General features: G+C 41.4%; 1 pseudogene; it reads left to right on the plus strand.

Moving 5' to 3' along the window:
* The first annotated feature begins 12,678 nt into the window (after positions 1-12,678).
* LOC139443818 (uncharacterized) lies at positions 12,679-15,236 on the plus strand (annotated as a pseudogene).
* Positions 15,237-26,407: the final 11,171 nt, after the last annotated feature.

Genomic DNA, 26,407 nt, shown 5'->3' on the forward strand with positions numbered 1-26,407 from the left:
TCCCCTTGGTCGCCTCTCACGAAAAGTATAGTCGCCCTTTCCGGCAAGCATGGGTTGCTGAAGACCTATTCTAACGTTCATCTTCACGGATGTCATGATAAGAAGACAGAGAACCTCACCTGTTGAATGTTCGGCTTTGTGTGCCGTAAATTCATGAGTTCCTTGGATACCATGATTATAGACCACATAAAATTAAATGTTTTGCATTGTATCGAAACCTAAGATACCTTGAAAGATACACAATATTGCTGAATTGCCCAATCATCCCCATGCATAACTATACTAGATATAGAGAGAGAGAGGGAGGTTATCACGCGAGTGTGTTTTGGGATGGTAAATATCCTGCATTAGGAATGAACATTGTATTTAGCAAGCACAAGCACAGATATGGCTACTGACCCCGCTTGGCTAGGCCTAGTGCCCTCGTAAAATAGTTTCAAAATTTATATCTACAAAGTTGCCATAACTTATAAAATGCCTTAGCTACGTCACAGTTGGACACTGATTTTCAGTATATTAGACTGTTCTTTTGATAATGATAGCAATTATCCCTTTAGTTTATCCAGATTCTGACTCGATCGCCGAATGACAAGGGCGACGCCATGTTTGTCCCTACTTCACCTCATATTTGCATCTCTATCCGCATATGACCCCAACGGATATCGTTTTTATCTGTTGGCTTTATCCTGACGAGAAACCTACCCATTATATGATAAATATATATACACTACACATAGGGTTAGAGCAAACATGATTGTAAATTATTTCCTATGCACCTGATTTTTATGTTGTGTGATATGACTGAAGCTTTCCTCGATGAATGTTCCTGCATAAACATTTATGGCTGTCATCTGTTTGAGCGGAGCATTTGTCTGATCTCTGCAGTATGACAGCAGCAGCAACCATGGAAACTTCAGTCACTCAAGTTGCCACTAACAAATAAAAAGGATAATGTTGTAATATTTTATTTCCACAATTACAAGGATACAAAACATTAGCTGATAAAAACATCAAGTCAACACACATGGAGTGAAAAGGAAACTGTTTACACTGGTATTCTAACTTGAATTTGGAAAATACTCGATTTTGATTTGGTCAGAGGCATCAAATCACAATATACCCCCTCTGATTGAAACGGCCAATTTGACGGCTGCATCACTGTAGAAGCAAATATTTTTAGAAGAGTACTTCTTTTACAGTCATTGGGGATATGCGTAATTATAGGCTACAAAGCAAAGTTGTTACTACAATATTCAAAGGATGTGTTGCAATATATTTCATGCAGAAAACAATAGAAATCAAAAAAGAATGTATTTTTAGTTTTGTGGACAACAGAGCTGGCTATTTGGCACCTTTCTATATATTCTATATATAATAAATATTGTTCTGCAGTGTAGAACGAAACCTTTGCAAGGCTTTTTCTTTAGGGATGCCCACCTCAAGTTAGCTTACCAAGTTGCCGTGCTACATGCTTTCAGTGCCTATCATAAGTTCACGAGAGGTATTACAGAGTAAACAAACTGCTTGACCATAGACAGCCATATTTTGTTCGATAAACATCTATGTCCCTCAAATATCAACAAGTTGAAACAACCACAGGTGAATTCAGTGATATGGCAAATTATGGATGGGGATAGCAAGGCATGAGACGCAAGATCCCAGAAGCTTTAAGACATTTATTGCCACAGGTTCATCTGCCATGGGCATTGGCAGTGAACACGTTATATGACCTGAGCAGGCAACCAAGCAACGCTCCTGAAATGGCAGGTACATTTGCTCAGGGTATTTCAGATGTTGCAGATGGCATGACACTTGTTGCTTCTGCTCATTAGGAAATTAGTATCAAACGCTGAGATGCAATAAAACAGGACTTACAACCAGAACATAAAGCCCTGTGTGCCCATGTCATGCCTGTCAGGGATTTCCTCTTTGGAAACAACTTTAGGGCCAAGATATGGGGTTATTGAAAAACAAACTATTTTTCAAGATATGGTTCGGAATAGGATGGGAACTGAGCCCCAAAAATTGTCTCTCCTCCCTTTTGGGGAGGGGCACATAACCACTGAAAACAGCTTTCAGTGATTGAGAAGTATTGGATACTTGTTGGTGGCTTACATTGATGATTCACTTAAAAATCATGTTGAGAAAATCTGAGACTTTTGGTAATATACTCAAGCAACTTGGTTTCTTGATTAACTATAAAAAATCATTTTTCTTGGTTTTATTTTGGAACCTAAGAATAATGACTATATCTCTGACAAAGAAGAAAGTACAAAAATTCTGGAGAAGTCACAAACAATTGTTATGGCGCTCCAATATCCAGACGTTCGCCTTCAATAACACTCACCACTGATACTTCAGGAGCAGGTTGGGGTGCAGTGTTGGATTTGAAACATCAGCAAACAGGTGGCAGATGGTCACTCAAGAGTTTCGGAGCAACATCAATAATCTTGAATCATTTAGGGCATTAAATGTTTCATGAATGTGACGTCAGATCAACATGAAAGACTTAGAATGACAATGCTACTGCAGTAGCTGACATTAACCACATGAGGGGGAACTGAATCTGAATTTGCAGTCTGATATCTCGACAAATTTGTAAATTTTCTAATAATTTGTATCTTAATATTATCATATCTCATACTGTGCATTTCTTCTTATTCTTCGATCCTGGTGTGGAAACGTACTAGAACAAAGTTTCCAGCCTACAAAATACCACTCACCCCAACACATCCCATACATCACCAAATCACCACTGCGATCATGGATCATGCATCACTGCAATTCCGTGCAGCACGACCCCAGCGATCTGATCACCTGACATATCCAGCACCCTCATTCTCAATTCTATCGCCTGATGTTAAGACGTTACCTGAACAGAGAATACTTTGCTTTTTTTACACGTACTGAAGCTACCAAGAAAAACGATGTATGGAGTGGTCACCAACCTTCTGCACAGACTGCCATTGCCTGTTTTCCCCACTCGACCCCCATCTTACTTGTTGAGATTGTCATGGGGTATGTGACCTTGCTACACAATATCAACACTGTACTGCACTAAGAATAATTCATTACCCTCAATACACACGACAAAGATCCACCATTGCCAAATTTGCCTGACCTACACCAAGAGGAACAAGAGAAAACAGTCGGAGAATACGTCTGCTCCCACTGAATCTAACACTGATGAAACCGAACCAACTCAACCAACCATTGACTGCGCCAAGCCAAACACGCTCCTCGAAGGATTGCTTGGGGAGGTTTATATTGTTAAATCTGAGCCAGCAAAGTCCCAATTTGAGCTAGCTAAACTTGATGTGGACCTGGGCCCGCTTGCACAAACCGATCTTAGCGCTTCAACTATTGTAAGCCTATGTTAAAGTATGGGAGTTACGATCATCTTAGTGTACTGTTATCATACTGCATTATGCCACTAGCGGCTGTGATGGTGTATAACATATTAGAGTAATCTCCCTTGGCGACCTAGCCGTCGGGACCCCCTGTTTTACCGGATGTACCACCCGTGTATGTATGGCAATAAATACAAGATGGAACACAGAATGTCGTTCTCCATTATTTATTCGTCGGAGGCAGCAACAGCCTAGGGCTAGTTCAAGTGCTACAAATCATTCCCAAAGCGTGAGAATATTACATGGTGTCAGAGTCATGGATCTTTCCGGAATCCCCACCCCATCTATGGACTGGGAAGCATCAAACCTGCCTGATGCGTGGCGGCGTTTTAAACAGCACGTGCAACTGATATTCGACGGACCGTTGGCGGAAAAGTCGGAAGAATCGAAGTGCTCATACCTCCTACTTTGGGTGGGAGAAAAAGGTAGAGATGTTTACAATACATGGACAGGCATTTCTGATGATGACAAAAAGTTACTTCAAACTTACTACACTCGCTACGCAGCATACGTCCAGCCAAAGTTGAATCCTGTTTTCGCAAGGTACAAATTCAATAACGAAGTTCAGGGGTCATCTCACTTTGATCAGTTTGTGACTAGATTAAAGCTGCTAGCTACAGATTGTGCATTTAATACATCTGATGAAATGGTGAGGGACCGCATAGTGTTCGGCACATCATCTACTAAACTTCGTGCAAAATTGATAAATGAAGGGGAGAAATTGACACTCGAGAAAGCAATTCAAATGGGACAAAGTTTGGAATACTCTCAGGAACAGTTGAAAACAATGGCCAACCCTGAGGTACATACAGTTTCAGCCAGTGATAATTCCCATCGACACAAAAAGTATCATTACTCCCGACAGAAATCACAACCTGTAAAACCCCACAACACACCAAATAGAAGATCATCAAACAGTGATGACAAAACACATAGTCAGTGTAGAAACTGTGGTAGATCACATTCTAAGCGTGAACCGTGTCCTGCCAAAGGTAGAAAATGTGACAATTGTGGAAAGTGGAATCATTTCAAGATTGTGTGTCGCTCAGTGAAAGTCAATGAGGTTGTGACAGATGAACACTTTGATTCAGGGGACTCAGACTTTCTCATAGACTTAATTGATAGCGTGGATACATCTAGTGATGTTGACAGTGTCCACTCCAAAACTGAGGATACTAACCAGGCTTTTGTTACTGTGAAGGTAGGAATTAAGGGCATACCAGTGGAATTCAAATTAGATACAGGGTCTCAGGTAAATATCATACCAGCTGGATTATTCCCCAAAATTGGCACTACAACTGTACTCAGTAAACCGCCCAAACAGTTGATGGCGTATGGCGGTACACATCTTCAAACTCACGGTACATGTAGCTTACCTTGTCAGATTGATGATCGTGAATTCACAGCTGAGTATTACGTTGTAGAGACGGAATCAAACCCTGTACTCAGTCTCAAAACATGCCTTGAATTGGAGCTTATCCAACTTACCTGTGCGGTTGATACTTGTGGGTCGACGGAGAAATCTGGAAAACCTCTTGAGAAGAGCATCATTCTTGCAGAATATGCCGATGTGTTTGAGGGCATTGGGCTCTTTCCAGGTGAATGTACGATACACATCGATCCGAGTGCTATCCCTGTAGTTCACCCACCACGAAAAGTTCCAGTCGCACTTCGTGAGAGACTCAAAGACGAACTTGATCGAATGGAAAAGTCAAACATTATCACAAAGGTTGATGAACCAACTGAATGGGTCAACTCTTTAGTAATCGTTGAAAAGCCACACTCAAAGAAACTGCGCATATGCTTGGATCCATTGGACCTGAATCGTGCTATACAGCGTCCACACTACCCAATGAAAACACTTGAAGACATCCTTCCAAGCCTCTCTAAGGCTCGTTATTTCACTAAACTCGATGCTCGATCTGGATATTGGGCCATCAGACTGGCTGAGGAATCTTCATTTCTTACAACGTTCAACACCCCGAATGGACGTTACAGATTTCTTAGACTACCCTTTGGGATACGTTCAGCACAAGATGAATTTCAGCGAAGGATTGATGAGAGCTATGAGGGACTAGATGGCGTTGCAGCCATAGTTGATGACGTTCTGGTGTATGGAAGTACTCCCAAGGAGCATGATCACAACCTGCGGAACATGCTTTCCCGCTCCCGTGACAAAGGTATTAAGCTTAACGAAGAGAAGCTTGAAGTTGGTGTCACAGAGATCCAATACTTTGGACACATCTTGAGTGCTGAAGGCCTCAGACCGGACCCAGCTAAGGTCTCTGCTATATGTTCAATGAATCCACCACATGACCGCTCTGAATTGGAAACAATTCTTGGAATGGTGAATTATTTAGCCAAATTTGCTCCTAATCTGTCCGAGATCACCAGCCCTCTGCGACAGCTCCTTCCCAAAGACGTTGAGTTTGTGTGGGATCATCCTCAGTCCACAGCGTTTCAGAGAATCAAGGATATCATCACACAGACACCTGGGCAAGTTCTTGCCTACTATGACCCAGACAAGGATCTAACACTCCAAGATGATGCATCCAAGTATGGTCTTGGTGCCGCTCTCTTACAGGATGGGAAGCCTGTCACTTATGCATCTAAGTCATTGACCACCACGGAGGTCAATTATGCACAGATCGAAAAGGAAATGTTTGCTATCCTGTTCGGCTGTAAGCGTTTCCACCAGTATGTTTATGGTCGGCATGTGAAAGTCGAGTCCGATCATAAACCTCTCATCTCTATCATGAAGAAGCCTCTTGCTGTCGCCCCTGCTCGGTTACAGCGTATGATGTTGCAGCTACAAAAGTATGACCTCACAGTTGAACACAGACCTGGGAAGGAAATAGTCGTAGCTGATACACTTTCACGCAAGTCAGTGCCTGATACCTACCCGCACCTTTCAGAAGGTATGGACGCGCATGTCCATATGATAGTATCAAATGTTCCTGTCAGTGATAAGAGGATGGAGGATATTAGACGAGCCACAGAAGCTGACCCTCAGTTCTCCTTGCTCCAACAAACTATCATAGATGGTTGGCCTGAACATAGGAAGCTATGCCCAGGGACAATACTTGAATTCTGGAACTTCAGGGACCAACTTGCCTTCATGGATGGCATCATATTCAAGGGGCAGAAAATTGTAATACCCAAGTCACTGAGGACAAGTATGCTTGACAAAATTCACACTGGTCACATGGGAGTTGAAAAGTGTCTCCGACGTGCTCGTGACATTTTGTTTTGGCCCAAAATGTCGAATGATATCACAAGTCTTGTACTCAACTGTTCTGTGTGCCTAGAGAGAAGAAACTCTAACCCCAAGGAACCCCTCATATCACATGACATTCCCAGTCGTCCTTGGCAGACCGTGGCCACAGACCTCTTCTTATGGGACACCCATGATTTTGTGGTCGTTGTCGACTATTATAGCAGGTACTTTGAAGTTTGCAAATTACCCAGCACCAAAAGTACCACTGTTATCAATGCTCTCAAAGATGTATTTGCGAGACATGGGATACCGAATGAGGTGATATCTGACAATGGCCCCTAGTACTCCTCACAAGACTTTGCTCAGTTTGCAGAAAAATGGGACTTTGTGCATGAGACATCGAGCCCTCGTTACCCACAGTCAAATGGTCTTGCCGAGAAAACTGTCCAAACAATCAAGCGCATTTTTTCCAAGGCAAAGACAGATGGCAGAGATCCACACATTGGTATTCTAGAGTACCGTAATACCCCAATGGAGGCAAATCTATCACCCTCTCAGCTACTCATGGGTCGACGATTACGATCCATATTACCTTGTACCCAACATCAACTTTTGCCTGGATCTGTTGATCATCCTCAGTACCAGAAAGTACTACAAGCAAGTCGGAGGAAACAAAAGCACTACTACGATACTGCTGCCAAGCCCCTGTTGCCCCTTAAAACAGGAGAAGCAATTCGTGTACGACAACACAGTAACTTGTGGACACCTGCAGTAGTCACAAAGCAGCACAATTCCAGGTCTTACACTGTTCGCACTGGCGATGGAGCGGAATATCGTCGCAACCGACGTCACCTACTAAAGACACGTGAAAAGCATGACATACCTGAAATGAACATTGATGTCACAAGTAGTGAGATACCACGTGTTCCACAGACTGACAGAGCCGTTACCTGTACTCGTGATACAGCTGAGGTCAAACCCTCTGATGACCCTGTAACATCACAAATCCCATCACGAACACACAGTCCCCAGAAAGTTATTGACAATGCCAACAATCATTATATCACTCGTTCGGGTCGGGTTGTCAAACCCAAGGTTATTGCCTCAGTGTAGTTTTTACCAGTTTTAGCTCAAGATGTTAGTAAGACTTTACAACAGTCAAACACAGTTAGTTTGTATCAGTGTCATTCTGATAGGCTATGCAGGCCACTTCACAATATTAGTTACAATTTACAGTCAAGAATTGACAAGTTATTAGTTGTAATTCAAGTTTGCAGTGTTGAGCATCATTGAAGTAATTGAATATTATCAATATCATGTGTCTACTCTTTGTAGTCGTTTTCTGTGCTCTGTAGTTCAGTTACTGTTACTGTGTCCAATTTTTTTTATAAGAAAAGGGATGTACTGTTATCATACTGCATTATGCCACTAGCGGCTGTGATGGTGTATAACATATTAGAGTAATCTCCCTTGGCGACCTAGCCGTCGGGACCCCCTGTTTTACCGGATGTACCACCCGTGTATGTATGGCAATAAATACAAGATGGAACACAGAATGTCGTTCTCCATTATTTATTCGTCGGAGGCAGCAACAGCCTAGGGCTAGTTCAAGTGCTACAAATCATTCCCAAAGCGTGAGAATATTACACTTAGTGCTAAGATTGCTGTGTGCAATGGGCCCAGTCCTGCAGTGAGCCAGGTATCACACTCAGTGACAGCAGCCTTTCCTGGTGGTAGATGAGGACATTGTATCATACAATGTCTATGCATCATATTTTGCTGACCAATAAAATAGCTGATAAATTTTGTCGGCTATTTTTAAAATATGGAAGTTTAACAAAATTGGTGACTTTGCAGAGACACAATATAAGTTTTAAAAATGCCCTTATTATGTTTACGCTATGCTATAATTATTACTCAGTAGTGATAATAGGTTATCAGTGATTTTTATAATGTCTTTTTTATATTTTCTGTTTTTCACAGATCCTGAGAGATATCCTCAAAGATGAGCAACCAACCAAAACAAATCCGTCAGAGACAGGGATGAACATGATGAATTAGACAAGAAGGAACAAGAATATTTTCATGAACATGATTCCACATCAACTGAGGGAAATGAAACACAAATACAAGTTGGAGAATCTGTCAGTTTAACTTCATCTTAGAACGTTTTGTCACGTTTTGAGACCAAGAAAACTCAGACTATTTCACAACAGCAAGTTACATGACAACGTACTCGGAGGATTCAAGTAACAACTCCTTGCCAGTGCAAGTCAGTCACTAGATTCAAGTAACAACTCCTTGCCAGTGCAAGTCAGTCACTACATTCAATTAACAACTCCTTGCCAGTGCAAGTCAGTCACTACATTCAAGTAACAACTCCTTGCCAGTGCAAGTCAGTCACTACCATCTCTAAAGAAGTCTAATGTGAGCTTGTATCATTGCCATCAGGGCGGTCGGATAGCCTAGTGGTTAAAGCGTTCCCTCGTCACGCCTAGGACCTGGGTTCGATTCTCGACATGGGTACAATGTGTGAAGCCTACTCTGGTGTCCCCCGACGATATTGCTGGAATATTGCTAAAAGTGGCGTAAAACCATACTCATTCACTCACTGCCATCACTACAACTATTTTCATCTGAATGTGCATCTGTATCACGAGTTTCACCTGATCAGCATGAGATGTGCAGTGTCACAAGCCAAGCAGTGGAGGAGGACCCTGCCTGTGAGGACAGAGTTTCAGCTAGTGACGAGGAGTACATGCCTACTGAATAATCAGAGTAGGATGAAAGTGAAAGTGACACCGACTGTGATACTGATATTGAAACTGATCATTTGCTCTACATGTCATCAAATCCACAGAATGGAAGACAGTTTCTCGTCTCTGAAACATGAACCATTTCAGTTTTGCTCACATCGGTCAAGTTCAAGTTCATTTTGTGGCATGGCCTGTCAAGTAAAGCTGATGCAACAACAAGGCGTTATGATAAGTGTTGAGACTGAATGCTTGATGGGGCACAATACAGGATGGAACAGCCAGTCAATGCAAGGGACAATGCCCAGGGGCAATCTTCTGTGTGCCAGCAGTATTCTTTGGAGAGGGGGATGTGCCGCAAAGTATTGAGAATGTTCATATTCATGAAAATTCCAATTTTTAACATGGATACTTTCATCAACATACAGCGATGCTATGCAGTACCATCTTGTCTGAAAGTATGGAATGAACATCAGTCCAGCTTGTTGGCAAATGTTGGTGGGAAACCACTTGTTTTGGGAGGTGATGGGAGATGTGACAGCCCGGGCCATTGTGCAAAATATGGCACATATGCCTTGATGGATACAGAAGAATTTTGGATATACAGCTTGTTCTGTGTGTTATTGGCATTATGAAGTCATGTACATATATATGTAGACTAACACTTAGTCAATGAGGGGCAGTCGGGTAGCCAAGTGGTTAAAGCGTTCGCTCGTCATGCAGAAGACCTGAGTTCGATTTCCCACATGGGTACAATGTGTGAAGCCCATTTCTGGTGTCCCCTGCCGTGATATTGCTGGAATATTGCTAAAAGCGGCGTTTAACCATACTCACTCACTTAGTCAATGAAAACATGTCTTTAAAATAATAAATATATTTTTTCAAAGAACCTTTCTTCTTCTGCTGTTTTTCACTTGGTTAGTTTGATCTAGACTTGCCTAGGCTTTTAGTAAAAAAGAAAATACCTAAAAAATATAAATTCCACAGTCAAGGTGCAGGACTAGTACCAATGTACCTTTTAACATTTCACAGATGAAGCAAATTACAATGTGGGTCATGATGGCCATTGACCAAAAGCGTTTGTTTTTGTGGGTACTGATGTAGGGTGTGGTTGAAGAAGCGATACAGTGACAGGGTCTACAAGCATAGGCCACACTCATTATACAATTTATAATGACAATTCAACACAAAACTTGCAACAATGATTTAATACGTGAGACATATTCAAGATAATATATAGTTACATACATAACAAAATTTGGCGTAAGGGGATTCTCACTGTAAAATCTATAAATATGAATAAAAACTATTTACTGCGTTTGAAACAAAGATGGTAACATTTGCCAACCAGTTGCAAATAGACACCAGAGACCCTCATGCTACACAGGCAGGTAGACATCGAATTGCAGAGGAAGGAAAGACTGAAGAAATACATTTTAGCAAACGTTATTTTGTGATTTGTGCAGGCACAAGAAAAACATTTGAGTACGATCAAATGTTTATTATGTACTAGACATGGCATAAGATTCGGGGGTGACTTGGTGTTGGAAAGGTAATTTACCCTGCGGGTAAGCCCTGTAGGTTGAATAAGTAAATTTTAAATATATGTGAAAACGATTTAGAACCCTGCGGGTAGTTTCAAAAAGGTTATACCAGATAAAAAAGGTTGCCCTGCAGGCGATGTAATTTAGAGACCCTGTGGATCAGTAGAAAGTATGATACCCTGCGGGTATGAGTAAAATGAAAACCAGTAGAAAGGGTGATACCCTGCGGGTATGAGTAAAATGAAAACCAGTAGAAAGGGTGATACCCTTCGGGTATGAGTAAAATGAAAACCAGTAGAAAGGGTGATACCCTGCGGGTATGAGTAAAATGAAAACCAGTAGAAAGGGTGATACCCTTCGGGTATGAGTAAAATGAAAACCAGTAGAAAGGGTGATACCCTGCGGGTATGAGTAAAATGAAAACCAGTAGAAAGGGTGATACCCTTCGGGTATGAGTAAAATGAAAACCAGTAGAAAGGGTGATACCCTGCAGGTATGAGTAAAATGAAAACCAGTAGAAAGGGTGATACCCTGCGGGTAGAGTGAAAATGAAAATACTTTGGGGGCCGCAAGCCATATAATGATAGTTTACAGAATGATTGACTTGCAAAGCCCCTTCCGAGCCAGCCCCTTGGTGGAGATGGGGATGGATGGAGGGTCGTAATGACAGCTGAGAGAACAATGGAAACAGCTGAACGACATTGAGGCTCTTGTTAATATAGAAAAACAAAATGACGTCACATCTGTAGTACTGAGCATGCTCTGTAGAAAAAATATTGCATTCTGGGATGGAAAATAGTAACTTGGTACAGAGAAGAAATGTGATCATTCACAGACGGTTCTGAATGATAAATGACAACTGGAAATTAAGGGAAAAACCTTACGCAGGTGACAAATATATTTTTCTGTTGTGTAGACATCAATGTTAATAATAGGTGAAAGGCTATGTTGATCACTGCACAAACAAAAATATAAACTTAACATAAAAAGATCTGCAACAATGTTATACCAAAGGAAAATATCAGTGATGACAAAGGTGGAGTAAAAATGGATGACATTGAAGCTGGGTTGTGCGATGGCAATATTGAACTAGAAAATGAAGGTGTGACAGTTGCACTCCTAAATGTAAAGTGGGTGAGTGAGTGAGTTTGGTTTAACACCGCTTTTAACAGTATTCCAGTTGATTGATGTGTACCTTACTGATGATTCCGCATGCGTAATTAAAACAGCTTTGTGAAGAGCAATAACAACAGTTTTAGCAAGTGCCACAACATGCCGAGAGATATATATTAATATAATCAATGAAGTCCTTATGGTCGATCATGCTGATAAACAGCTATTAAATAGAATGTTAGTTTCTGACACAAACTTAGATGGGGAATATTATTAATGTGATTAGTCAGGGTTAGAAACTAACAGTTTTTGTCCACTAGTCCTTATAATGATAACATATAGCAAAATCCTTAAAATTGGCCAATTTCTACTAGTCCTTAGGATACCTTTACTATTGGGCAGTTTAGTAAGGACTACAGGACTAGTGCCAATTTCTAAAGCTGTTAGTCATATATATGTTGTTTCAGTTTCACCAATGACCTCATGGACTGATGCAACTGAAAGTTCCTTCTGGAGCTATTTCGAAAGGAAAAGAGTTTCAAAAAGCCCCTAAAAATAAATGGACTAAACTTTTTAATGAATTAAAATCATCATTTGGATACAATTTTACAGCAGAGCAATGTTGCCTGAAGGTGAAGGCAATGACGGGGGAATTCTCAAGGAGAAAGAGGAAAAACAACATCTCTGGAGAATCTCCAGCATCCGAGGATGATACTGATCTGGAAACAGAGGAAATATTTCACAGTTTCCCTGACATGAAGCCACAAGCTACACTGGATTCAGGAATGAAAACAACAAATGAAGGCCCCGAAGAAGATGAAGAAGAAAATGCAGGTAAATGGTAATTATACATATGTACTATATGTACTCGTCCTTATAAAGTATCTGTCATGATATGGCTGGTATATTGCCGATGTGATGTAAAGCATAAACTCACTAACTCACTCACTTATAAAGTATCTATATGCATAATTTCACTAGTGTATAATGAGTTCATGTATTTTAAACATCAGCTAAGGTCGCGGGGAGTATTATAGCCATTTTGTCAGCATGTTGCCTCTTTTCTTAGTCAAGCTTTGGATTATCTATATTAAGTCAGTGATCATTTGCAAAATAAATACATGACTATTTTGTTTATTGTGAATGAAAATATATATTTTCTGTAGAAGCAGCAACATCATCTGTAAAGAAGACAAGGAAAAGGGCCCGCAGGTCAGTTGATATGCATCAACAACAGGTGGACAGGCTCACTTCACTACATAGTAAAGTGTCTGAAATTGAAAACCAAATTTATTATAGACCTGAAGATTCTGCCGACTCAGCAGAGCATCTGGCATCTATTTTTAGTGCGGTTGACACGACCCCTCTGAACGACATTTGCCCAATGTCTTATGGACCGCATCATGCGAAATAGTCTTAAATATATCTCAGAAGCACAAAAGAAAGATTCGGAACAAACAGCATCCACAATCAGTGACAATGACCAAGCAGTGTTGTTTTATGTATCAGGCTACATTTTGCACGCTGTTTGTTATAGTTACAACACACCAAGACGAGTTGTTTGGGCAGTAAGAGCATGGTTTGGCTTGGCATTTGATTGACAGACAAAAGGACCGAGGGGCGGAGCCCCGAGGTGATCCTTTTGTCTGTCAGTCAAATGCCAAGCCAAACTGTGCTCTTACTGCCCAAACAACGAGTTGGTGGGTGTGTTGTAAGTGACTTGTAGCACGGGTTGCGACAGTCATTCCAAAATTGCGCGAGTTTGTGTAAAATTTAGTGACGTATAATATGACGTTAACTTTTAACGTTAACGTTTAACTTTTAATCTAATTGTTAAATCAAGTGTAAACTTTGGAATTTTCAAAGGCACATTAGAAATGTCAACTATTAATTTTCCGAATTTAACAAAATGCGTTCTGTGCCCAGTTGTTTTTATGTTTGACAGTTACATTGTAATCTTTTAATTAAGTTATAAACATTTCTATTGTTTTTTGTTGTTTATTTACGTTATTACTCTTGAACACTGTGTACAACACTAAAGAAACATTGTTGTAAGTTTGAAATTTCTCAAGCCAGTAGGCAGGGCTTGCTGATCTTGGCATCAGCCAATGGTAATGATCTTTAACAAACCGTGCTCTTACTACCATGATACAGCACGGGTAAGATCAAAGGTACCGCTCGCAACCCGTGCTACAATGAAGAAGAAGGTGATCTTTGGTACAAACATAGACATACACATGGCAGAATTGTTTGCATCTTCTGATGAAAGTTTAAAGAGGGAGTATATTGAGAAATTTAACAAGTGGACACATAAAATGAGCAGAGGAGGTCTGAAAATCCCCTGTAACAATTTCTACCTACTCGTGAGATCATTTGAGGTCGAGACGAGGAAAAAGGTTGAACTTCCTCAGTTGTGTGCCTCATCACTCCATATATGTGACAAACTTAAAGAAACCCTAATGACAAATTACATGAGTTTGTTAAATCTGAGTATATTGTCTTTTTTTAATCTACTGTAAAATGTTTTCAGGTAAACGTCACAGCAAAAATCACAGAGTGCATGGAAGAAGTTCAACAAGTTCTTGTGTGGAATAAGAAAACACTAGTCAAAATAGCAGATGGAAGTGGATCCATTGATCTCAAGCTCTGGAATGACAACATAGAGAAAATTCAATTGGACACAAGCTACAAGTTCACCTCCCTTGGCGCCCCGGAGTATATGGGGAGGAAGTACTTGATGACCACGCCCTCATCATCTTGGTTTGTCGTTGAAGACATTGTAAACATCAACCAGGAAGATGTTGTGATCGCACAAAAGCTTCTAGTGATTGGGGAGGTCAATTTAGTCACCACCCATTTTACGAAAGCCTGTCTCTCCTGTCACGAATCTGAAAGCGCTAAAGACACTGGAAGTCCATTTGTTAAATGCCCCGCGTGCAAGAAAAAGATGAAGAAGGACAAAATGTAGAACAACATGTTGTGCAAGTTATCTTCAAAATATTTTATCCCTTCACCTGTGCTGAAGGAGTTTCTCTGTGACACACAGAAAGAGGACATTGAAGGTGATGCAGATGATTATCCTATTGACTGGATGTACCGCAGCCTGTCAAGGATGCCCGACCCAAGGCTGGTGATGCTCCACATTTATTTCGTGATAATGAATTCCTGTATATCACATGGACAGATAAAAGGAAAGTAAACTTTTTGACCAGTGTTCACAATAGTTCTTGTATTAGACCAGTAAGATCAAGGTCTGCACCAAACTGCTTCAGGGAGGTAAGAAAACCAAAAGCGGTTCAGTTATACAGTCACACCATGGGAGGCGTGGACCTGGCAGACAAGCAGCTGCAGTATTACATGGTGCTCCAAAGGTGTTGTAAGTGGTGGGGAAAGGTATTTTTGTACCTCATGGAACTCTCTTTCAACAATGCACTTGTCTTCAAAGCTGCAAACCCAGGTAAGAGCGTCAATTCAGAGAAATTTAGATTGGTTATTGCAACCAAGTTCCTGGAGGGATATGAGCGACTTGGAAGTGGAAGACCTGGGCGTCCTGCAGCCAACCTGGAGCGTCCTGCCAGACTCACAGCTCGCCATTTCCCTGGCAAGACACAAGAAATGACCCCAAAAGGTTAGGTGTCGTGCAATGATTGTGTAGTTTGCTCAAATAGACCTGCAAGAAGGCATCAGACAATCTTCATTTGCAAGAGCTGCAATGATTACATGTGTTCCATGTTTGGAAAGTTACCATGCATTGGTGAATTATAGAATTACATACTACCCAGGTCTTCATGAATAAAGTGAGTGAGTGAGTATGGTTTTACGCCGCTTTTAGCAATATTCCAGCAAAATCATGGTCGGGGACACCAGAAATGGGCTTCACACATGTCGGGAATCGAACCCGGGTCTTCGGCGTGACGAGCGAATGCTGAAACCACTAGGCTACCCGACCGGCCCCCTTCATGATTAAAAGATTGTACCAATGTTTGTCCTGTTAAAATCTTAATCATGTTCATATCACTGTTTACCGTTACGGTTGTTTTAACAAGAGATGCCAACCACAATATGTTTATGTTGTTACAATATCTGCCACGGCCCGGTTAACGGTGCCCTGCATGGAGCCATGGCCTGTCCGGATTATACTGTACTATGCACTTCCGTTAGTAAATGGCTGACTGCCGAACCTAGCTCTCTCACTCTCTTGCTTTGATTTGGGCTTTACACCCCTACAAGCTATTGAAACATGGTGGCAGCGGAAAAGAACTATCTTACTCACTGTGTGGTTTGTGTTTAACCCTACTTTTCATTGACAATTTACTCTCTGTGTCGAATTAACTCAAATTCACACCGGCGTTTTAACGTGTGTAAAAAAAAACACGTGGATCGAGTGTGTTGTATAATCAAGGATCAAATGGTAAATACTGATTGAATCTGACTGGATTATTGACATAAACTGTATATGTTATCTTTATCTTACTTGAAACTTTTAAATTCAAGTCAATCACATGAATTCTAACTCTGACATTTGACAATGTCATCTGACGAATCTACAGAAGCCCAGTCTAGTCAAAACATGGCGACTACTGTCAATGATGGGAGTCATATTAGACCGCCTGAACCTCTGAAATTAGGGGATGATCCTGTTAAAAAACGGACATTATGGAAACAAATGTGTGGTCATTACTGTGTTATCACCAGTAAGAGTGATGAAACTTGTAATATGAAAATCTTCAGATCTTACTTAATTTCTACCATGGGAGTAGAAGGACTACAAATCTACAACTCATGTGATCCTCCAGAAACCGACTCTGTAAAGAAAATTATTGAGAAGATTGATTCACACATTCTTGGTGAAGGCAATGAGACTTTTGAAAGATACAAGTTTAATACTAGATCTCAGCAACCAAGTGAGAATGTTGATACTTATGTAGCAGCTATTAAGCAGCTTGTGAAAACTTGCAACTTTTGTAATTGCCTTAGAGACTCTCTTACTATGGACAGAATTGTTCTGGGCATATCTGATGCCAATACTCGTAAACGCTAGGGGTGTCACCATACGCCAATACATCGATACATCCCGATATTTTCTCTGACGATGCAATAAACAATACAGTAGTTAGTGTATCGATTCATAAATATTTCTGTATTGATTCTAATCAGTATCTGTATCGATTCAAATCAATTTCCACATCAATATTAACATTAAAATAAACTGTTAGGCTATATGTGTAATGGAAATGCGAGACCGGCCTGATAGCGTTGGCCAGCCTTACTTTACAGCCAAAGACATTTTGTAAGCTGCAAGTTCATTGGCCACTCGCTATTAGATCAGCCAATCATAGCTGCGATAGTAGTAACATTCACAATTTCACATGTGGCTAACTTTCCGTCCCTGCTGCCATGGAAAACAGTCAAAACATTGAGTTCTCAGACGAGTATGCTGATGCTCCGTCAACAAAGTATAAAAGTTCTGTGTGGGGGCACTTTAAGTTTCCTGTCTACTATAAAAACGCAGACACCAAAGACGGCAGGCGAGATGCTATGAGAAAGTAGTGTGCATCACTGTAAAACACGCATGAACTATTCCGGGAATACGACAAATTTAAGTACACATTTGACACGTCATCATGCGTCTGTCTTGATTGATACAGATGGAAAATCAGCTTTATCTGCCTCTAAGCCGAAAAAGGCATGTAATAAGACAACCAGACCATGTTGGCGGATTTCACAAAACGTCCTGTCAACGAAGAACGAGCTAAAGAAATCACAATGTATATTGTTACAGACCTGAGGCCATTTTCTACAGTGGAAAAACCAGCTTTTATCAGCCTGATAAATGACTTGGAGCCTAGATACAAAGTGCCTGGCAGAACACACTTTGCTGACAAAGTTATTCCACAAATGTACTTAGATGTAAATCTCAACTTGAGTCAGATCTTTTGACTGCCTCAGCTGTGGCAATTACTAGTGATGGGTGGACATCACGGGCTGTTGATAGCTATATTACCGTTACAGCTCACTACATATCACAGGAATGGAAACTCATTAGTCGTGTTCTACAGACAAATGAGACTTACGAATCTCATACAGGAAAACATATTGGAGAAATTCTCTCTGGTGCAGTGAAATATTGGACACTAGAGAGGGAATTACCTGTTGTATATGTGACAGACAATGCATCCAATATGATTGGGGCACTCAGGGAAGCAGGGCTAACTCATGTTAAGTGTTTTGCCAACACTGTTAATCTGGCTTCCCAGCGTGCCCTTAAGATTGATAGAGTGAATAGACTGTTAAAGAAGATAAGAACAATTGTTGCCTTCTTTCACCGCAGCACTGTTGCTAATGACTTACTCAAACAAAAACAGGGAATGCTTCAACTACCTGACCACAAGTTGATACAAGATGTGTCTACAAGATGTGTCTACAAGATGGAACAGCAGTTTTGAAATGGTGGAACGTTATCTTGAACAACAACAGGCTGTCTTGTCTGTACCCATGAGCAAGGATGTGAGAAAGACTGAGAAAGATGTTGTTCTGTCTGAGACTGATCTCTCTAATGCTGAAGATCTGGTAGTAGTTTTGAAGCCCATGAAGACAATCACCACAATTTTGTGTGATGAAAAACAACCCACCATCTCCCTCATCTTTCCCTTAAAACATCAGATTCTAGCTTATGCAGGTTATTGAAGGTGACACTGCATTTGTACGTGACATCATGAAGCTATTATTCAAGACATCAACAAGCGTTACATTGATGAGGAAGATTATCTGTTGTTGACCTCAGCTGTTGACCCACGCTTTCGCTCACTGCCTCAGCTAGATGATGAAAGGATACTTGCTGTATTCAGTTCACTGATCACAAAGGCTGCTACACTTGCTAATTCTGACAAGGTTTGTGAATTATAATACCTTATTTATCAATAAAATTTTAGCAAGTTGTGACTTATAGAAAACAACAAACTTCAGCAAGCATTATTGCATTTAGTACTAACTACTAAATGACTTTATTGCGCGTATCCAAACCATTGGCTAATTACGCCCGTAACCTAATCACCCCTTGTAACTCAATCACCCCCGGGTCAGCACCCTGCACCATGCCCTTGTTATAGTCCATCATTTGCTCACTGTCTCTCTTCCAGTACACACGTGTTTCGCTGTATCTAATCGCTTTCGCTTTGTACATTTTCTTTGTACTCAATCGCGACCGTTTCGCCAATTACGCTTTGAATAACATCTATTTCATCACTCGCCGTATCACATTTACACAATCGCGACCATTTCGCCAATTACGCTTTGAATACAACCTATTTCGTACTACTCCCAAACTTCATCCTCGGGACATTTTTTTACACTTGCGGAAAACCAACTCACCACCCCGACCTTCCGTGATGCCTCCCAAGAGAAGATCAGCCGTCAACCACAAGCTTGTGAGGGGAGCCAAGCAGGCCAGGACAACCAGGAGACAAACCCCGGGAGTACGCATTGTACAGGAGGCAACAGCTGATGGTGAGTCTGCCAATTACGGAGATATCGAAGGTGGTAACACAATTAACGTGCAATCGGCACAGCTCGTAAAAGCCGCACAGGCTGCCAACTCGACTACCCAGGTAAAATAGCAACAGGAAAAAATACTCCAGTTGCTGGAACATTCAGCGCCCGGCCCGGTTAGCGCAAACCAACAGTTAAGGCTTGGTTTTAGTTCTCTCGACATTTCGCCCCACATAGGGAGAATCCCCAATGCTCACAACGAGACCGACGGTGACGCGGCTTGGCCAGCCAATCACGTATGCTCATCAGCATATGAAGCCAGACTGTTCAAGGCAGTCCCCTGCACAGCCTTCTTCGGTTTCTTTAGGGTAAACAAGCTGGTCAAAATTGGACCCTCAAAAACAGGTGGCGCCTTCCAGAATTTAAGCTTCTCTGGCAACCCCCAGCAGATTTCAATCCATCTACCACACTCAAAGTCGATCAGTACAGGATGGGGACAACAGTTACAATGTCATCTATACCAGGTAATCAGCTATGTCCTGTAGTCGCCATCAAGCACTACCTGGAGGCGCGCCCCTCCGGCCCACAACATGCATTTGTTCATTTCGACCATTCCCCGTTACAAGGTACCAATTCCAGGCACTCCTAAAAAAGGCCTTAGCACACAGCAACATAAACACGGCTTGCTATTCTTCGCACTCCTTCCACATTGGGGCAGCCACATCACCAGCCACATCACCAGCCAGTACGGCAGGTGAAAATCAGATTGCTACAATGCTTACATACGCTTACCAACAAATTTAATGTTGCACAATGAATTCAAACAGTCTTTCATGGTACTTACTACACTTCTTATTGTTTACAGTTTGGATGGTGGGATCCAGCTACATGGCCAGGGCACGGCAGTACTTGCTCCTGAAGGGCCCCAGTCCGAACCAACCAAGGATGCTATAGCTGGCACAAGGGGGGATGAGGTGGAAGGAGCTGCACACCATTCTAGATGCACAGGTCAAGGCGACACGGCACAGCCCCAGGCCCCTCATCATTCACCTGGGCTCCAACGACCTGTGCTCGGTCAAGGGCAGCCAACTCTACCTTGACATGGTGGTATCAATCCTTCGGATATAACTCCAGCTTCCTGACACCAAGATCATCGTATCCTCAATGCTGCCCAGGCGCTACTGGCATGATGCCAGGGATCCACTAAAGATCGAGGGGATGCGGAAGAATATCAACCGTCGACTGGCCAACCGAGTCAAAGAGCTCGGCGGTACAATAGTGTCACCACCCCAGATCCGGGCATCAGACAAGACATGGTACGCCTGGGATGGCGTCCACCTCAGTGACAAAGGACTGTGTGTGTTTACGGACAATTTATTGCATGCCCTGGCGCTTGTTTTGCGCCAGTAAGGATATTATCTCCACAGGTTAGTTTTTCCTTTCAGTACATAAGCAAGCGGGGCAACAATGCTATCTTCGCGTATCGCGTGGCCGTGGGTGTGGGGTAGCACTCTGGTGCATTGTGGCGGGGTTCTTGTGGGCTACACTGCTAGTAACAAATTAACTTGCTTCCAAATTAATACTCGTGCTTAAGGCTACCTGCTTTTCAGCGAGAACCTTTCCGGGGTTACCTGCTTCTCAGTGGGAACCTTGTCTTTCTCGACTTTTCAGCCAGGGAATCGTAAAATAACATACGTTGGGGCAAACAATTGCCACGTATATGGGCCCAGCCGCGGAAGTCGTCTTGTCAAGCGGTAGCCAGGACCAGACTTGAACCAGGACAAACCCCCAGCAGTGACACCTGTCACAGTCAAGCAAGAATCATCTGCCATGGAGGAGCTCTTTGGGGATGTATTTGTCACTCATGTTCAGCCAGCCAAGTCCACACTTCAACCGCTTGAGGAAGAAGTCCGTGTTGACAAAGGAGAGGAATGTATCCCCCTGTTATGTGATCCTCTGGAATGGCGGTGTGACAACCAGTATAGGTTTCCCTTATTATCCAGATTGGCTAAAAGCCTGTCATGTATTTCTGGAACATTAGTTCCTAGTGAAAGAATCTTTTCAACTGCAGGGGACATCGTCACTGCTCAGAGAGCCACATTGTCAAGTGATCATGTAAACATCATGATTTTTCTAAAAAAGAATCTTAATCGGTAGTCACAAGTCAGTATTATCATGTAATCATGTTAACATTATGATTATGTTAACATGTGTGAGTTCTGTAAAACTTGAGCATGTTATGATGTTTCTAATGTTGTATTTGTTGTGAGAAGGAACAGTTAAAGTTGACTGTAGTTTCATGAACAAACCTGTATAACAGTATCAGCGACTTGTATTTTGAAGGCTGACAGATTGGTTGTGATAAAAATGCCAAAGTTATATTTTCTTTCCATTTATTAAAAGATTTAAAGTTGTACTGTTTGTTTAATTTTATCTCTCTCTTCCGACAAAAATGTTGAAAAACTATCGTTATGCGTATCGTATCGTGAGATAGATATCATGATACGTATTGTATCGTGAGGTATGTGTATCGTGACACCCCTACTAGTTACCATAGCAAAAGAATGTATTGACAGTCAAACAGATCAGAAAAAACTGATTTCAGTCCTTACCCCAGAATTGCAAGACGTTTCTAACAAGTTTGGACACGGCTGTTCTCTTTCTGCTGATAGAGGACAACTGTGGATGAGATTTCATCCAATGAGACTCAAGGATGAATTGCAGTCTGACCTTCGCAGCATTTTGGTCACAGTGACCAGCGAGTCACCGAGGATTATTCACATCTTTGCCCAATGTCTCATGGACCGCATCAATAGTCTTAAATATATCTCAGAATCACAAAAGAAACATTTCGAACAAACAGCATCCACAATCAGTGACAATGACCAAGCAGTGTTGTTTTATGTATCAGACTACATTTTGCACGCTGTTTTGTAGAAGAAGGTGATCTTTGGTACAAACATAGACATACACATGGCAGAATGTTCTGATGAAAGTTCAAGGAGGGAGTACATTGAGAAATTTAGCAAGTGGACACAGAAAATGAGCAGAGGAGGTCTGAAATTCCCCAGTAACAATTTCTACCTATTCATGAGATCATTTGAGATCGGGTTGAGGAAAAAGGTTGAACTTCCTCAGTTGTGTGCCTCATCACTCCTGCGTGTCAAGCTTAAAGAAACCCTAATGACAAATTACATGAGTTTGTTAAATCTGAGTATATTGTCTTTTTTTAATCTACTGTAAAATGTTTTCAGGTAAACGTCACAGCAAAAGTCACAGAGTGCATGGAAGAAGTTCAACAAGTTCTTGTGTGGAATAAGAAAACACCAGTCAAAGTAGCAGATGGAAGTGGATCAATTGATCTAAAGCTCTGGAGTGACAAACAGAGAAAAAATTCAATTGGACACAAGCTACAAGTTCACCTCCCTTAGCGCCCCGGAGTATATGGGATGGAATGACTTGACGACCACACCCTCAATTTAGTCAGCGTCCATTTCACCAAAGCCTGTCCCTCCTGTCACAAATCAGTAAGCGCTAAAGACACTGGACATCTATTTGATAAATGCTCCGCATGCAAGAAGATGAAGAAGGAAAAAATGTAGAACAACATATTGTGCAAGTTATCTCTTGAAGGAGACTTAAAAATATTTGATCCCTTCACCTGTGCTGAAGGAGCTTCTCTGTGACACACAGAAACAGGACATCGAAGGTGATGCAGATGCAAAATTATCTGCTCACCTGCGGTCAGGTTAAGACTGAGGTGCCTCAAATACCAGTAGTGTTGTGTTAAGGGTTCAAAGCTATCATGTCCAGGTTTATACAGATTATGATGTTTTTTAATTCAAATGACAATGCCAAAGACTTCGCCAAAGACTTCCCCAAAGAGGATCCAAGGTATGACAAATTATTCAAAATAAGACCTCTGCCAAAGACTTCCCCAAAGAGGATCCAAGGTATGACAAATTATTCAAAATAAGACCTCTGCCAAAGACTTCCCAAAAGAGGATCCAAGGTATGACAAATTATTCAAAATAAGACCTCTGCCAAAGACTTCCCCAAAGAGGATCCAAGGTATGACAAATTATTCAAAATAAGACCTCTGCCAAAGACTTCCCCAAAGAGGATCCAAGGTATGAAAAATTATTCAAAATAAGACCTCTGCCAAAGACTTCCCAAAAGAGGATCCAAGGTATGAAAAATTATTCAAAATAAGACCTCTGACGACAATTCTTGTTTCAGACTGGCAGAGGCACTTCCAAACAGACAGGGAGGTATCTGTTGATGAAAGTATGATAGCATACAAGGGTCGGACAGGTTTGCTGCAATATATGCCAAATAAGCCACATAAGTAGGGGATCAAATCATGGGGTCTGGCAGACAGCAGGACCGGGTACATGTGGAACTGGCAGGTTTAGACAGGGAGACAGGAGGGAGGGAGACCGTATGAGGTTGTCACGTCATTCTGTCAACCACTGTATGGTAAGGGTCACCATGTGTACATGGACAATTTTTTCACTTCTCCCACTCTTTTCCAGGAATTATCTGACAACCAGACAGGTGCTTGTGGAACACTGAGGGCCTACCGACTGGATGTACCGCGGCCTGTCAAGGATGCCCGACCCAAGGCTGGTGATGCTCCACATTTATTTCGTGATAATGAATTCCTGTATATCACATGGACAGATAGAAGAAAAGTAAACCTTTTGACCAGTGTACACAATGGTTCTTGTTTTTTTAAAAGAGTAAGATCAAGGTCTGCGCCAAACTGCTTCTAGGAGGTAAGAAAGCCAAAAGCAGTTCAGTTGTACAGTCAGCACATGGGAGGCATGGACCTGGCAGACAAGCAGCTGCAGTATTACATGGTGCTCCAAAGGTGTTGTAAGTGGTGGGAAAAGATATTTTTGTACCTCATGGAACTTTCTTTCAACAATACACTTGTCATCTTCAAAGCAGCAAACCTAGGAAAGAGGGTCAATTCAGAGAAATTTAGATTGGTTATTGCAACCAAGTTCCTGGAGGGATACCAGCAACTTGGAAGTGGAAGACCTGGGCATCCTGCAGCCAACCTGGAGCGTCCTGCCAGACTCACAGCTCACCATTTCCCTGGTAAGACACAGGAAATGAGTCCAAAAGGTTAGGTGTCGTGCAATGATTGTGTAGTTTGCTCAAACAGACCTGCAAGAAGGCATCAGACCATCTTCATTTGCAACAGCTGCAATGTTTACATGTGCCCTGTTCCATGTTTCGAAAGGTACCATTCATTGGAGAATTATAGAATTACATGCTACCCAGGTCTTCATGATTAAAAGATTGTATATGTTTGTCCTGTTAAAATTTTAATCATGTCCATATTAGTGTTTACTGTTACGGTTGTTTTAACAAGAGATGCCAACCACAACATGCTTATGTCTGTCCATAATTTATTGATTGACGACATATAAGGTGATATGAATATATGACTGTGGTTTTGGTAAGATGACTGGTCTTCTTTCACAATAATCTGTATTGTTTCTAGATCTAACAGTTAAGGTATGTTTAAACTAGGAATTGCATCTAGGAATCATGTTAGAAGGAAAACACACCTGTAGATTTTTAGCTCTGATAACAACCTTTTCGTTTGTACCCACTTAAGTTCAATTGGTATCCTTATGATAGACTCTGCAACGTAGTTAGTAAGGTTTCAATAGAAACCAGATACCACACTAACAAAGCAGTAGATTCATGTGACAAGGAACGCAAGGAAACCCCAATTTCATCTAAATCTTTCACATTAACTATATCGATCGAATCAGATGTTTCGTGACACTTACAACATGTACAAAGTAAGTAACTCAAAAAATAATATATCATGCGTGTAAATTCATTCCAATATGCAAATATGTCACCAATGAGGCTAAATCAGATGATATAGATCTATAGACGGTGGCTGCAAATCCCACAAGTACCAGACTTGTGAAAAAGTATAATACCTAATGATTTTGTCAATTTCAACATCAATTGCTTTGCAAATGTAACTTACACATGCCTTCATAAACAATGGATGGCCAATATATACTGTATTATGTGGATTTCTATCTTACACAAACAAGACCCCTCCTCACCTCTTGAGAGTGACAAACGTAGATGCACAGAGGGGAACTAGAGGTACCTCCCCTACTAATCCCTAACTGATACTGAGTCTTGACAAACTGTGCCAGCGCCAAAACAGAAATCTGTTTCTGAATAAAAGACCACCATTGGTCAAATGAAGCAGTGAAATATCTGAGCGTTAGTAAACACAATATTTTAATCACATCGAAGTATTACTTAGGTATTGAGTTGAGTTTATAATGGCAATAGCAATGGTTATGTCATACCATCGAATGTTATTCATTACATGCACCATACCATACGATAATGTTCTTTGAAAACCTTTGTTTATTGTGAATATCAATTTTAACAGGCTAACCTGTGCAATGCATATGTATATTGTTAGTTACTAGGTTATATACTCCAATTGGAGTTTATTTAGCTTAGAAAACTTGAGTAATTCACAATCATATTCCGGTTCTCTCACATGCCCAAACCTAATTATGCCATAGCACATGCGCAGTCAGTCGTTAGCGATTCCTTTGTCTAGCATGTCTAGAACACAACACATGGTTTCATTCAATCATGTTGCGTAATGGTCGCATCTTAACTGAATTTTGTCACATACATTCCGGATTCGCAACGACGTAGCTATCTTGTAACGAGGAAGTGACCGACACATGCAGTAACTCCTCGGTAGTCGGAACAAGCATTATGGCTCCTCATCGAAAACCTAACAACACTGCAAACAACCAAGATGGCAGACTGGCCGTATCGACATGACTTCGGTCTAATGTTTCAGTATACTGGGGC

The sequence above is a fragment of the Haliotis cracherodii genome, unplaced genomic scaffold (assembly GCF_022045235.1).
Source record: "Haliotis cracherodii isolate W230 unplaced genomic scaffold, xgHalCrac1.p SCAF_5, whole genome shotgun sequence".
NCBI lineage: Eukaryota > Metazoa > Mollusca > Gastropoda > Lepetellida > Haliotidae > Haliotis > Haliotis cracherodii.